We start from the raw sequence: 13,742 nt of genomic DNA on the forward strand, positions 1-13,742 counted from the left end.
TGCCTACACCTAGTGACCTTTTTAAATTATACGAACAAAAAATATTCAATTTAATTTGGAATGGCAAGCCAGACAAAATTAAAGGGCCTATTTATATAACGAATATGAATTCGGATGGCAGAAATGATTAAATATTATTAAAGCATTAGATCTCTCACTAAAGGCATTAGTCATACAAAAGTTATACTTAAATCCGAAATTGTTCTCTAGTAAATTAGTAAGAATGTCTCACCCCATGTTCAAGAATTGTAACAATCTTCTTCATCTGATGAACAGGAAAGATCGGACCAAAACGCAGCGTGGTAAGTGTCCATGTTAATTTATTATAACAGAACACGAAACAAAATAACAACGAGAATGTAAGAAACGAAACAGTCCTGTCAGGTGAAACAACACAAAACAGAAAACAACTACCCACAAACCACAGGTGGGAAAAGGCTACCTAAGTATGGTTCTCAATCAGAGACAACGAGACAACACCCGGCCAAACACATAGAAATAGAAAACATAGAACAAAAACATAGAATGCCCACCCCAACTCACGCCCTGACCAAACCAAAATAGAGACATAAAAAAGGAACTAAGGTCAGGGCGTGACAAGAATGGCCTTTTTCCCTTTATTCAGATTACAACTGCTCACTTTCGGTTATTTGAAAATGAAATAATCACCAAAATTACGTTATTTTTTAAACAAGCCTTAGAAAGTTGGTTGCAATTTCAGTTTAATCCACCTGTCAAGACAGAACAAATAATACACCAAATATTGTGGTTAAACTAAAATATACTTTTTTTTTTAAAGGTATAATTTTTGTAAATTATATCATAAATAGTACTGGTGGAGTTATGTCAGACATGCAGCTACTTTTACTTTTACTTTTTTACTTTTACGCCCTCTACCAAATGGTAGCTATAAATGCAGAGGATGCGCACAGTGCAACAATATGATGAATTGTGAATATTTGTGCCACCCACATACAGGAAAACGGTTCCTAATAAATGACATTATTACGTGTTCCACCACCCATGTTATTTACATTAAATGTCCATGTGGGCTGTGCTATGTAGGTAAAACCTCTTGTTCTCTCAAACAGAGAATCAGTGAACATAAAAGTTCAATCAGGAGAAATGACAGGGATTATCCAGTCGCAGTACATTTTAATGACCTAAAGCATGACATTTCTACCTTTAGATTTTGTGGCATAGAGAAAGTTAAGATATCAGACAGGAGAGGTGATATTAATAATACTCTGAGTAAAAGAGAATGTTTTGGGATTTTCACTCTCCAGACATTATTTCCTAAAGGTCTTAATGATGAAATGCCTATGTATGTTATGTTGTGAATTTGAACATGAATTATGCTCCTATTTCAGATTACTCTGATGTTTTTCGTACGATGTACCCAATGATTAATGAAAACTTGCTCGGTAGGTCTATGTCCTCATTGTGGTTTTACAGACGTGTTTAATACATCTTATTTACACACTTTATTTGAATATTTATGAAATGTATATTGTTATATTTGGTAGCACTTATTTGTTTTTCCTTCGCCTCAACCCCTTTCGATGCGTGGAACGGATGTGGGTGGGGCTAGGTCTACATAAGGGTGCACTTTTTTTTTTAAATCACAAAAGCTCTGACGAAGGCTGTGAGGACGATACGTAAGCTTATTAAAGATCAGTGATACTATCAAGAGCAGTGTTTCGGTTTCCTTTTTCCGTCATCTTGTTCAACTGTTACAATGCACCTGCAAAAAGATTGCTCAGATGTGCGAGTGCCTTTTGAATTTTGACCCTGCTGTCACGCCCTGACCATAGAGAGCCTTTTTATTCTCTATTTTGGGTAGGTCGGGGTGTGACTAGGGTGGGTAATCTAGGTTGTTTATTTCTATGTTGGCCTGGTATGGTTCCCAATCAAAGGCAGCTGTTTGTCATTGTCTCTGTTTGGGGATCATATTTAGGCAGCCATTTCCCCACTGTGTTTTGGTGGGATCTTGTTTTTGTGTTGTTGCCTGTGAGCACCCCAGAAAGTTTCGTTTGTTCATTGTTTTTTGTGCTGTTCACTTCATATAAAATGTCGAACCGACTGGCAAAAAGTGCTCTTCACTGACGAGTCGCGGTTTTGTCTCACCAGGGGTTCACGTTTATCGTCGAAGGAATGAGCGTTACACCGAGGGCTGTACTCTGGAGCGGGATCGATTTGGAGGTGGAGGGTCCGTCATGGTCTGGGGCGGTGTGTCACAGCATCATCGGACTGAGCTTGTTGTCATTGCAGGCAATCTCAATGCTGTGTGTTACAGGGAAGACATAATCCTCCCTAATGTGGTACCATTCCTGCAGGCTCATCCTGACATGACCCTCCAGCATGACAATGCCACCAGCCATACTGCTCGTTCTGTGCGTGATTTCCTGCAAGACAGGAATGTCAGTGTTCTGCCATGGCCAGCGAAGAGCCCGAATTTCAATCACATTGAGCACGTCTGGGACCTGTTGGATCGGAGGGTGGGGGCTAGGGCCATTCCCCCCAGAAATGTCAGAGAACTTGCAGGTGCCTTGGTGGAAAAGTGGGGTAACATCTCATAGCAAGAACTGGCAAATCTGGTGCAGTCCATCAGGAGGAGATGCACTGCAGTACTTATTGCAGCTGGTGGCCACACCAGATACTGACTGTTACTTTTGATTTTGACCCCCCTTTGTTCAGGGACACATTAATCCATTTCTGTTAGTCACATGTCTGTGGAACTTGTTCAGTTTATGTCTCAGTTGTTGAATCTTTTTATGATCATACAAATATTTACACATGTTAAGTTTGCTGAAAATAAACGCAGTTGACAGTGAGAGGACGTTTCTTTTTTTGCTGAGTTTATATATGTTTATGTTTACATATGAGTAAGTATGTGGCCAAAAGTTGAGAATGACACAAATATAAATTTTCAGTCTGCTGCCTCAGTTTGTATGATTTCAATTTGCATATATTACAGAATGTTATGAAGATTGATCAGATGAATTGCAATTAATTGCAAAGTCCCTCTTTGCCATGCAAATGAACTGAATCCCCCCAAAACATTTAAACTGCATTTCAGCCCTGCCACAAAAGGACCTGCTGACATCATGTCAGTGATTCTCTTGTTAACACAGGTGTGAGTGTTGACGAGGACAAGGCTGGAGATCACTCTGTCATGCTGATTGAGTTCGAATAACAGACTGGAAGCTTCAAAAGGAGGGTGGTGCTTGGAATCATTGTTCTTCCTCTGTCAAGCATGGTTACCTGCAAGGAAACACGTGCCGTCATCATTGCTTTGCACAAAAAGGGCTTCACAGGCAAGGATATTGCTGCCAGTAAGATTGCACCTAAATCAACCATTTATCAGATCATCAAGAACTTCAAGGAGAGCGGTTCAATTGTTGTGAAGAAGACTTCAGGGTGCCCAAGAAAGTCTAGCAAGCGTCAGGACCGTCTCCTAAAGTTGATTCCGCTGCGGGATTGGGGCACCACCAGTACAGAGCTTGGTCAGGAATGGCAGCAGGCAGGTGTGAGTGCATCTGCACGCACAGTGAGACGAAGACTTTTGGAGGATGGCCTGGTGTCAAGAAGGGCAGCAAGGAAGCCACTTCTCTCCAGGAAAAACATCAGGGACAGACTGATATTCTGCAAAAGGTACAGGGATTGAACTGCTGAGGACTAGGGTAAAGTCATATTCTCTAATGAATCCCCTTTACGATTGTTTGGGGCATCCGGAAAAAAGCTTGTCCGGAGAAGACAAGGTGAGCGTTACCATCAGTCTTGTGTCATGCCAACAGTAAAGCATCCTGAGACAATTCATGTGTGGGGTTGCTTCTCAGCCAAGGGAGTGGGCTCACTCACAATTTTGCCTAAGAACACAGCCATGAATAAAGAATGGTACCAACACATCCTCTGAGAGAAACTTCTCCCAACCATCCAGGAACAGTTTGGTGACGAACAATGCCTTTTCAAGCATGATGGAGCACCTTGCCATAAGGCAAAAGTGATAACTAAGTGGCTCGGGGAACAAAACATTGATATTTTTGGTCCATGGCCAGGAAACTCCCCAGACCTTAATCCCATTAAGAATTTGTGGTCAATCCTCAAGAGGCGGGTGGACAAACAAAACCCCACAAATTCTGACAAACTCCAAGCATTGATTATGCAAGAACGGCTGCCATCAGTCAGGACAAGGCCCAGAAGTTAATTGACAGCATGCCAGGACGGATTGCAGAGGTCTTGAAAAAGAAGGGTCAACACTGCAAATATTGACTCTTTGCATCAACTTCATGTAATTGTCAATAAAAGCCTTTGACACTTAAAAAATGCTTGTAATTGTACTTCAGCATTCCATAGTAACATCTGACAAAATTATCTAAAGACACTGAAGCAGCAAAGTTTGTGGAAATTAATATTTGTGTCATTCTCAAAACTTTTGGCCACGACTGTTTGTATGCATGTATATGATTATATTTACCCCAAAAAATATTACATTTACATTTACATTTAAGTCATTTAGCAGACGCTCTTATCCAGAGCGACTTACAAATTGATGGGGGATTGGAAATTATGCAGACAATTACATTGATTGAAGCAACAATCTATCTGCATTATTAACGCTGATCCACCCCTTAAATAAAAAAATATTTAAAAAATATTTTTAAAAGACACGGTGGTTAGAACCAAAAATCTCCAATTCAGACTCCAGACCAAAGGACAAATTTCCACCGGTCGAATGTCCATTGCTCGTGTTTCTTGGCCCAAGTAAGTCTCTTCTTATTATTGGTGTCCTTTAGTAGTGGTTTCTTCGCAGCAATTCGACCATGAAGACCGGATTCACACAGTCTCCTCTGAACAGTTGATGTTGAGATGTGTCTGTTACTTGAACTCTGTGAAGCATTTATTTGGGCTGCAATTTCTGAGGCTGGTAACTCTAATGAACTTCTCCTCTGTGGCAGAGGTAACTCTGAGTCTTCTTTTCCTGTGGCGGTCCTCATGAGAGCCAGTTTCATCATAGCGCTTGATGGTTTTTGCGACTGCACTTGAAGAAACTTTCAAAGTTCTTGAAATTTTCCAGATTGACTGATCTTAATGTCTTAAAGTGATGATGGACTGTCATTTTTAATTTGCTTATTTGAGCTGTTCTTGCCATAATATGGACTTGGTCTTTTACCAAAATGGGCTATTTTCTGTATACCACCTCTACCTTGCCACAACACAACTGATTGGCTCAAACGCATTTAGAAGGAAAGAAGTTCCACAAATTAACAAGGCACATCTGTTAATTGAAATGTATTCCAGGTGACTACCTCATGAAGCTACCGAGAGGTCTAAGGTTGCCACGGTTATTTCTCTGCTGACTGGGCGGGCATTGGAATGGGCCACGGCCGCCTGGGAGAAAGGAGAGGAGGTGCTTGAGTCTTATGAGGGGTTCATGGCTCTGTTTAAATGTATTTTCGAGAGGGGGAGGTGAGCGTCTGCTTCAGCACCAGCAGGGGAATCAGACGGCTGCTGAGTATGTGTTCACCTTCCAGACAGTAGCAGCTTCCAGTGGATGGAATGAGCCGGCGCTCAGCACGTTATTTAGAAGAGGCCTGCGCGAGGAGGTCCAGCTGGAACTGGCCTGTCGAGATGACAAACTCACCCTGGACGCACTCATTGCGATGGCCATCCGTCTGGATAACCTCCTCCGAGAACGTCGACATCTACATCGCTTCTCCCCCTCCTTCGACGAGTGTTCTGGATCAGAGCCTGAACCCATGGAGGTAGGGGTCACACGCCTTCCCGCGGCAGAACAACGCAGGCGGATGCAGCTGGGGCTCTGTCTGTACTGTGGCCAGGTAGGGCACAAGCACCAGCGGTGTCCATTACTTCAGAATCCGGGATCCACTAAAGCAGAGGGACGGTCATGTGATGTTACATACCCTGGACTAGGAGTGAGTATTCCATCTTTTGCCCTTCCTGTTAGACTCTTTTTAGTACCCATCACTCTGGCTGACTGTCCCTTAGGCCCAGTGTCTACAGCTTTAGTGGATTCCGGTGCCGCGGGGAACTTTATGGATCAGACCCTTGCCTCCTCTCTCAATATTACTATCTACCCGTTCTCCTCTCCTTTTCCGGTTCAAGGTCTCGACTGCCGGACTCTAGGATCCGGCACCATCACACACATCACCCAACCACTCACCCTCACCGTGGAGCCCAATCACCAGGATAACATCCCACTTCTTCCTCACCAGTGCACCAGTTCACAAGATCAGCCTTGGCCTACCTTGGCTTCAGTGCCATAACCCTACCATCTCATGGTCGAGGTTAAGAATCACCGACTGGTCACCCGAATGCCGGAAGACCTGCTTTCCTGTCCCCTGTGGTTCCACGTCGGTTGAGAGTCCTGTGGTTGCCTTCCAGCCCAACATCCCGGAGGAATATCAGGATCTAAGGGAGGTATTCTTCAAGACCCTCGCCCCTGGGACTGTGCCATTCGCCTGTTTTCCGGTGCTACACCTCAGCGCAGATGCATCTACCCTCTGTCAGTGGCTGAGATCCAGGCCATGGAGGACTACATTCAAGAGGCACTCCAACAGCGTTTCATCCGCAGGTCCAGGTCCACTGCGTCGGCTGGTTTTTTCTTCGTGGCTAAGAAGGAGAGAGGATTACGCCCTTGTATCGATTACCGTGAACTCAATGACATCACCACGAAGTATCGGTACCCTCTCCCGCTGGTGCCGTCAGTCATCGAGCAGCTCCGCGGGGTCCGGTTCTTCACCAAACTGGACCTGCAGAGTGCCTACAATTTCATTCGCATCCGGGTGGGAGATGGATGTCTGGTCACTATGAGTACTTGGTTATGCCCTTTGGCTTAGTCAATGCTCCTTCAGTGTTCCAGTCATTCGTCAACGCGGTGTTCAGGGACATGCTCGGATGTCAGGTGATTGTGTACATCGATGACATCCTGATCTTCTCTACCAACCTGGAGGATCACATCCCTCACGTTCGAGCAGTCCTGGAACACCTCTTGGCTAACCACCTGTTTGTCAAGGCGGAGAAGTGGAGCCGCACGTCAGAGGGGGGGGTACTGTCATGTCTGCTACTGTTGCTCCCCTCTGGCATACAATGTCGCCAAAGTACTAACCACCGGTCCTGGGATTCATCATTACGCACACCTGGCACTCACCATTACGGGCACCTGTTTGCGCATCATTATGATTTCACACCTGGACTCCATTACCTTCATAATTTCCTCCACTTTTTTGTCAATCTCCCAGGTTCACTCACCAGTTGGTATTGTTCTTGTGTATCGGCATACTGCCTTATGTTAGTGTCATGTTCTTGGTTTTGTTGCTTTATTAAAACATTTCACCTGCACCTGCTTCCGACTGACCGCCCCATCATTACACCTGCAGCCAGAGAGTCTTCAATGTACTCCTCCATGGCCTTGGTCTCTGGGCCAGACATGGAATAAAGCCGCCCCCAAGGCGGTGTGGTGTCTGGGAGAAGATCAATGGTTACAATCGTAGGGACGATGCAGTGGAAGGAATGTGGCGCAAGCCTTGTTGAAAACCTCCCAGAGTTCCTGGTACTCCGCGGGAACGGCACAGAGATCCAAGGCTTTTCCCAAGCCTGCAGGAGGACGTCCCGGGGTAGGCTGCGCAACCTTAAGGCAAAGTGTGTGGCAGAACAGACTCCAACCCAGGATAGAACCAGTAGCCCAGTTGATCAGAGAGTTGATTCTCTGGAGCCATGAATATCCCAAAACCACAAGAATACAAGGAGATTAAATTAGTACAAACTGTATGGACTCACTGTGATTTCCTGACACTCACAGGATAATGGGAACTTTACTGTGAGTGACTCTGCTAATGGAGCATCTGTCCAATGCTCTGGCGTCTATGGGAATAGAGAGGGGTTGTGTGGAGACACCCAGCTCAGATACCAGGGTAGCGTCCATGAACCTCTCATCAGCCCCAGAGTCAATGAGCACCCGGAGAGATTTAGACCAGTCACCCCACAGCAGGATAACATGGAGAGGAGTATGAGTAATAGGAGTTTGGAGACTCCCTGTTTGTCCCACCAGCATACTCATACCTACAGATGAGCCTGGTCTTTTACTGGACAGGTGGATATATAATGTCATGTAGTACCACAATACAGGGAACTGTTGGAGCTCAGCCTGCATAAAGTTAATTACGAGACAATCTAGCCATGCCCAGCTGTATGGGCTCTGGAGGAGACGAGTCGCCAGTCCCTGATGATTCCAGAAGGAACTCGGGTGACTTCGGATTCTCTCGGGAATGCAGGTGTCAGGGAAATCCGGGGTTCTTCAGAGGCGAGGGAGAAACCATGGACGAGCGAGTGTGGCCAAGAACAGACCTCCTCTCCCTCTTGCGTTCCAGTATGCGCCCATCAATCCTTATGGTCAAGGCTATGAGGGAGTTGAGGTCCATGGATAACTCCCACTCGTCTTTAATTTCCTCCGATAAACCATGAAGGAAGGTGTCGATCAGGGACCATTAATCTAACAATTTCACAACAACTACCTTATAAACACAAGTGTAACGGAAAGAATAAGAATATGTACATATAAATATATGGATGAGCGATGGCCAAACGGCATAGGCAGGATGCAGTAGATGGTATAGAGTACAGTATATACATCTGAGAGGAGTAATCTAGGGTATGTAAACATTATATAAAGTGGGATTGTTTAGAGTGACTAGTGATACATTTATTACATCCAATTTTTAATTATTAAAGTGGCTAGAGATTTGAGTCAGTATGTTGGCAGAAGCCACTCAATGTTAGTGATGGCTGTTCAACAGTCTGATGGCCTTGAGATAGAAGCTATTTTTCAGTCTCTCAGTCCCAGCTTTGATGCACCTGTACTGACCTCGCCTTCTGGATGATAGCGGGGTGAACAGGCAGTGGCTCGGGTGGTTGTTGTCCTTGATGATCTTTTTGGCCTTCCTGTGACATCGGGTGGTGTAGGTGTCTTGGAGGGCAGATAGTTTGCCCCCGGTGATGCATTGTGCAGACCTCACTACCCTCTGGAAAGCCTTACGGTTGTGGGCCGAGCAGTTGCCGTACCAGGCGGTGATACAGCCTGACAGGACGCTCTTGATTGTGTATCTGTAAAAGTTTGTGAGTGTTTTTGTGACAAGACAAATTTCTTCAGCCTCAAATGACAAGTTTGGAGGGCACTGATGTTAAATGCTGAGCTGTAGTCGATGAACAGCATTCTTACATAGGTATTCCTCTTGTCCAGATTGATTAGGGCAGTGTGCAGTGTGATGGCAATTGCGTCGTCTGTGGACCTATTGGGGCGGTAAGCAAATTGGAGTGGATCTAGGGTGGCAGGTAGGGTGGAGGTGATATGGTCCTTGACTAGTCTCTCAAAGCACTTCATGATGACGGAAGTGAGTGCTATGGGGCGATAGACATTTAGTTCAGTTACCTTAGCTTTCTTGGGAACAGGAACAATGGTGGCCCTCTTGAAGCATGTGGGAACAGCAGACTGTGATAAGGATTGATTAAATATGTCCGTAAACACACCAGCCAGCTGGTCTGCGCATGCTCTGAGGACGCGGCTGGGGATGCCGTCTGGGCCTGCAGCCTTGCGAGGGTTAACACGTTTAAATGTTTTACTCACGTTGGCTGCGGTGAAGGAGAGTCCGCAGATTTTGGTAGCGGGCCATGTCGGTGGCACTGTATTGTCCTCAAAGCGAGCGAAGAAGTTGTTCAGTTTGTCTGGGAGCAAGACATCGGGGTCCGCGACGGCTGGTTTTCTTTTTGTAGTCCGTGATTGACTTTAGACCCTGCCACATTCCTCTCGTGCCTGAGCCATTGAATTGCGACTCTACTTTGTCTCTATACTGACGCTTAGCTACACTGTTTATATTCGGTCATGTTTCCGGTCGCCTTGCCCTGATTAAAAGCAGTAGTTCGTGCTTTCAGTTTTGCGCAAATGCTGCCATCAATCCACGGTTTCTGGTTGGGGAAGGTTTTAATAGTCGCTGTTGGTACAACATCACCGATGCACTTGCTAATAAACTCGCTCACCGAATCAGCGTATACATTAATGTTGTTGTTCGACGCTATCCGGAACATATCCCAGTACACGTGATCGAAGCAATCTTGAAGCGTGGAATCAGATTGGTCGGACCAGCGTTGAACAGACCTGAGCACGTGCGTTTCCTGTTTTAGTTTCTGTCTATAGGCTGGGAGTGTCACGTTTTCTGGAATAAATATCGGACCAAGGCGCAGCGGATGTTGAGATCCACATAATTTTATGATAAAGTTAAACTTAGCACTGAAACAAATAAACTAACAACTAACAACGAACCGTGACTACAGAGGTGCTACGTGCACTAACTCAAAACAATATTCCATAAAACACAGGTGGAAAAAATGCTACTTAAATATGATCCCCAATTAGAGACGATTACCAGCTGCCTCCATTTGGGAATCATACCAAACACCAACATAGAAAAACTAAACTAGAACCCCCACATAGAAAATAATAACTAGAAAACCCCCAGTCACGCCTGACCTACTATACCATAGAAAAACAAAGGCTCTCTATGATCAGGGCGTGACAGTACCCCCCCCCCCCAAAGGTGCGGACTCCGGCCGCAAAACCTGAAACAAATGGGGAGGGTAGGGGGGGTGATTTGTGTCGGTGGCGGCTCTGGTGCAGGTCGTAGCCCCCACTCAGCTCGCGGATCTTCCAGCATCGGTGGCGGCTCTGGTGCGGGACGAAGAACCCGCTCATCCCGCGGCTCTGCCAGCATCGGGGACAGCTCTGGTGCGGGACGAAGAACCCGCTCAGCTCACGGATCCACCATCTTTGGTGGCGGCTCTGGTGCGGGCCGAAGAACCTGCTCATCCCGTGGATCCAGCCATGGACCCGGGCTGAACACTATGCCTGGACTGGACCTCGGTATCAAGGAAGGCTCCTGCCATGGAGCGGGACTGGACGCTGTGCCTGGACTGGGCACCAACGCAGAAGAAGACTCTGGCACTGGAGCTGGACTGGACGCCGTGCTTAGATTGGGCATTGGCGCAGGCGAAGGCTCTGGCCATGGAGCTGGAGGTTCCGGACCATTGACCGTCGCAGGAGGTTCCGGACCGTTGACCGTCTCAGGAGGTTCCGGACTGTGGACCGTCTCAGTAGGTTCCGGACCGTTGACCGTCTCAGGAGGTTCCGGATTGTGGACCGTCGTTGGATGTTCCGGACTGTGAAACGTCGCCGGAAGCTCTGGACTGGGGACCGTCGCCAGAATCTCTGGACTGGGGACCGTCGCCTGAAGCTCTGGACTGGGGACCATCACCGGAAGCTCTGGACTGGGGAGGCGCACTGGAGGCCTGATGCGTGGGGCCGGCACAGGTGGCACCGGACTGGAGACACGCACCTCAGGGCGAGTGCGAGGAGCAGGCACAGGACGCACCGGACTGGGAAGGCGTACTGGAGGCCTAGTGCGTGGAGCCGGCACAGGTGGCGCCAGACTGGTGACACGCACTTCAGGGCGAGTGCGGGGAGCAGGCACAGGACATACCTGACTGGGAAGGCGCACTTGAGGGAGAGTGCGAGGAGCAGGCACAGGACTTACCGGACTGGGAAGGCGCACTTGAGGGAGAGTGCGAGGAGCAGGCACAGGACGTAGCGGACTGGGGACACGCACTTCAGGGAGAGTGCGAGGAGCAGGCACAGGAAGTACCGGACTGGGGACACGCACTTCAGGGAGAGTGCGAGGAGCAGGCACAGGATGTACCTGACTGGAGAGGTACACTTGAGGCCAGAAGCGTGGAACCGGCACAGGTTGCACCAGACTGCTAACCGGATCCTCTGGTCGGATGTTGAGCAGAACACACTTGCACAACATCTCTCTCATCTCACTCTCTCCCAACTTCGCCATTGCCTCCCTGACAGTCTCTGGCTCTTCCCTCTGCTCAGCCGCCAGCTCCATGTGCCTCCCCCCCAAAAAAACGTGGGGTTATCCTTGGGCTTTCTGTAGCCGTGAACCCTGTCATCGTCGCTGTCCTCCATAATCTCCTTCTGTCTGTCGCCAAGGAAGGGTTTCGCATATCCCCATCACTTCTTCCCATGTCCAGAAATCCTTCCCTCTTTGGGCACGCTGCTTGGTCCTGGTAGATGGGATATTCTGTCACGTTCGCTGGAATAAATATCGGACCAAGGCGCAGCGGATGTTGAGTTCCACACAATTTAATGATAAAGTGAAACTTAGCAAAGACAAAAACAAATAAACAACAAACTAAAAACGAACCGTGACTACAGAGGTGCTACGTGCACTAACTCAAAACAATATCCCATAAAACACAGGTGGAAAAAATGCTACTTAAATATGATCCCCAATTAGAGACAACGATAGCCAGCTGCCTCCAATTGGGAATCATACCAAACACCAACATAGAAAAACGAAACTAGAACCTCACATAGAAAATAATAACTAAAACACCCCCAGGCACGCCCTGACCTACTATACCATAGAAAAACAAAGGCTCTCTATGGTCAGGGCGTGACAGGGAGCAACAAAATGGAGTAGTGGTCAGATTTGCCAAAAGGAGGGCGAGGGATGGCTTTGTATGCATCGCGGAAGTTAGAGTAACAATGATCCAGAATTTTCCCAGCCCGGGTCGCACATTCGATATGCTGATAAAATTTAGGGAGCCTTGTTTTCAGATTAACCTTGTTAGAATCCCAAGCTACAATAAATTCAGCCTCAGGATATGTGGTTTCCACTTTACAGAGTCCAATGAAGTTATTTCAGGGCCGTCGAAGTATCTGCTTGGGGGGGGATGTACAAGACTGTGATTATATTCGAAGAGAATTCTCTTGGTAGATAATGCGGTCGGCATTTTATTGTAAGGAATTGTAGGTCAGGTGAACAAACGGACTTCAGTTCCTGTATGTCGTTATGATCACACCACGACTCGTTAATCATAAGGCATACATCCCCGTCCTTCTTCTTACCAGAGAGATGTTTGTTTCTGTCGGCGCGATGCGTGAAGAAACCAGGTGGCTCTACCGACTCTGATAACGTATCCTGAGTGAGCCATGTTTCCATGAAACAGAGAATGTTACAATCTCTGATGTCTCTCTGGAAGGCAACCCTTGCTCGGATTTCGTCTACCTTGTTGTCAAGAGACTGGACATTAGCTAGTAGTATACTCGGGAGCGGTGGGCGATGTGCCCGTCTACGGAGCCTGAAGACCGCTCCGTCGGCCCCTTCTGTTGCGCCGTTGTTTTGGGTCGCCTGCTGGGATCCGATCCATTGTCCTGGGTGGTGGACCAAACAGGATCCGCTTCGGGAAAGTCGTATTCCTGGTCGTAATGTTGATAAGTTGACGTTGCTCTTATATCCAATAGTTCCTCCCGGCTGTACGTAATGAGACTTAAGATTTCCTGGGGTAACAGTGTAAGAAATAATACATAAAAAAGCTAAATACTACATAGTTTCGCGAAGCGAGGCGGCCATCTCTGATTTGCAATACCGCTCAAACAGATCCACAGATGATGCAATCTCTATTGCACTCCACACTGCCCTTTCACACCTGGACAAAAGTAACACCTATGTGAGAATGCTATTCACTGACTACAGCTCAGCGTTCAACACCATAATGCCCTCAAAACTCATCACTAAGCTAAGGACCCTGGGACTAAACACCTCACTCTGCAACTGGATCCTGGACTTCCTGACGGGCTGCTCCCAGGTGGTAAGGGAAGGTAA

This window comes from Salvelinus alpinus, chromosome 2 (assembly GCF_045679555.1).
Source record: "Salvelinus alpinus chromosome 2, SLU_Salpinus.1, whole genome shotgun sequence".
Lineage (NCBI taxonomy): Eukaryota > Metazoa > Chordata > Actinopteri > Salmoniformes > Salmonidae > Salvelinus > Salvelinus alpinus.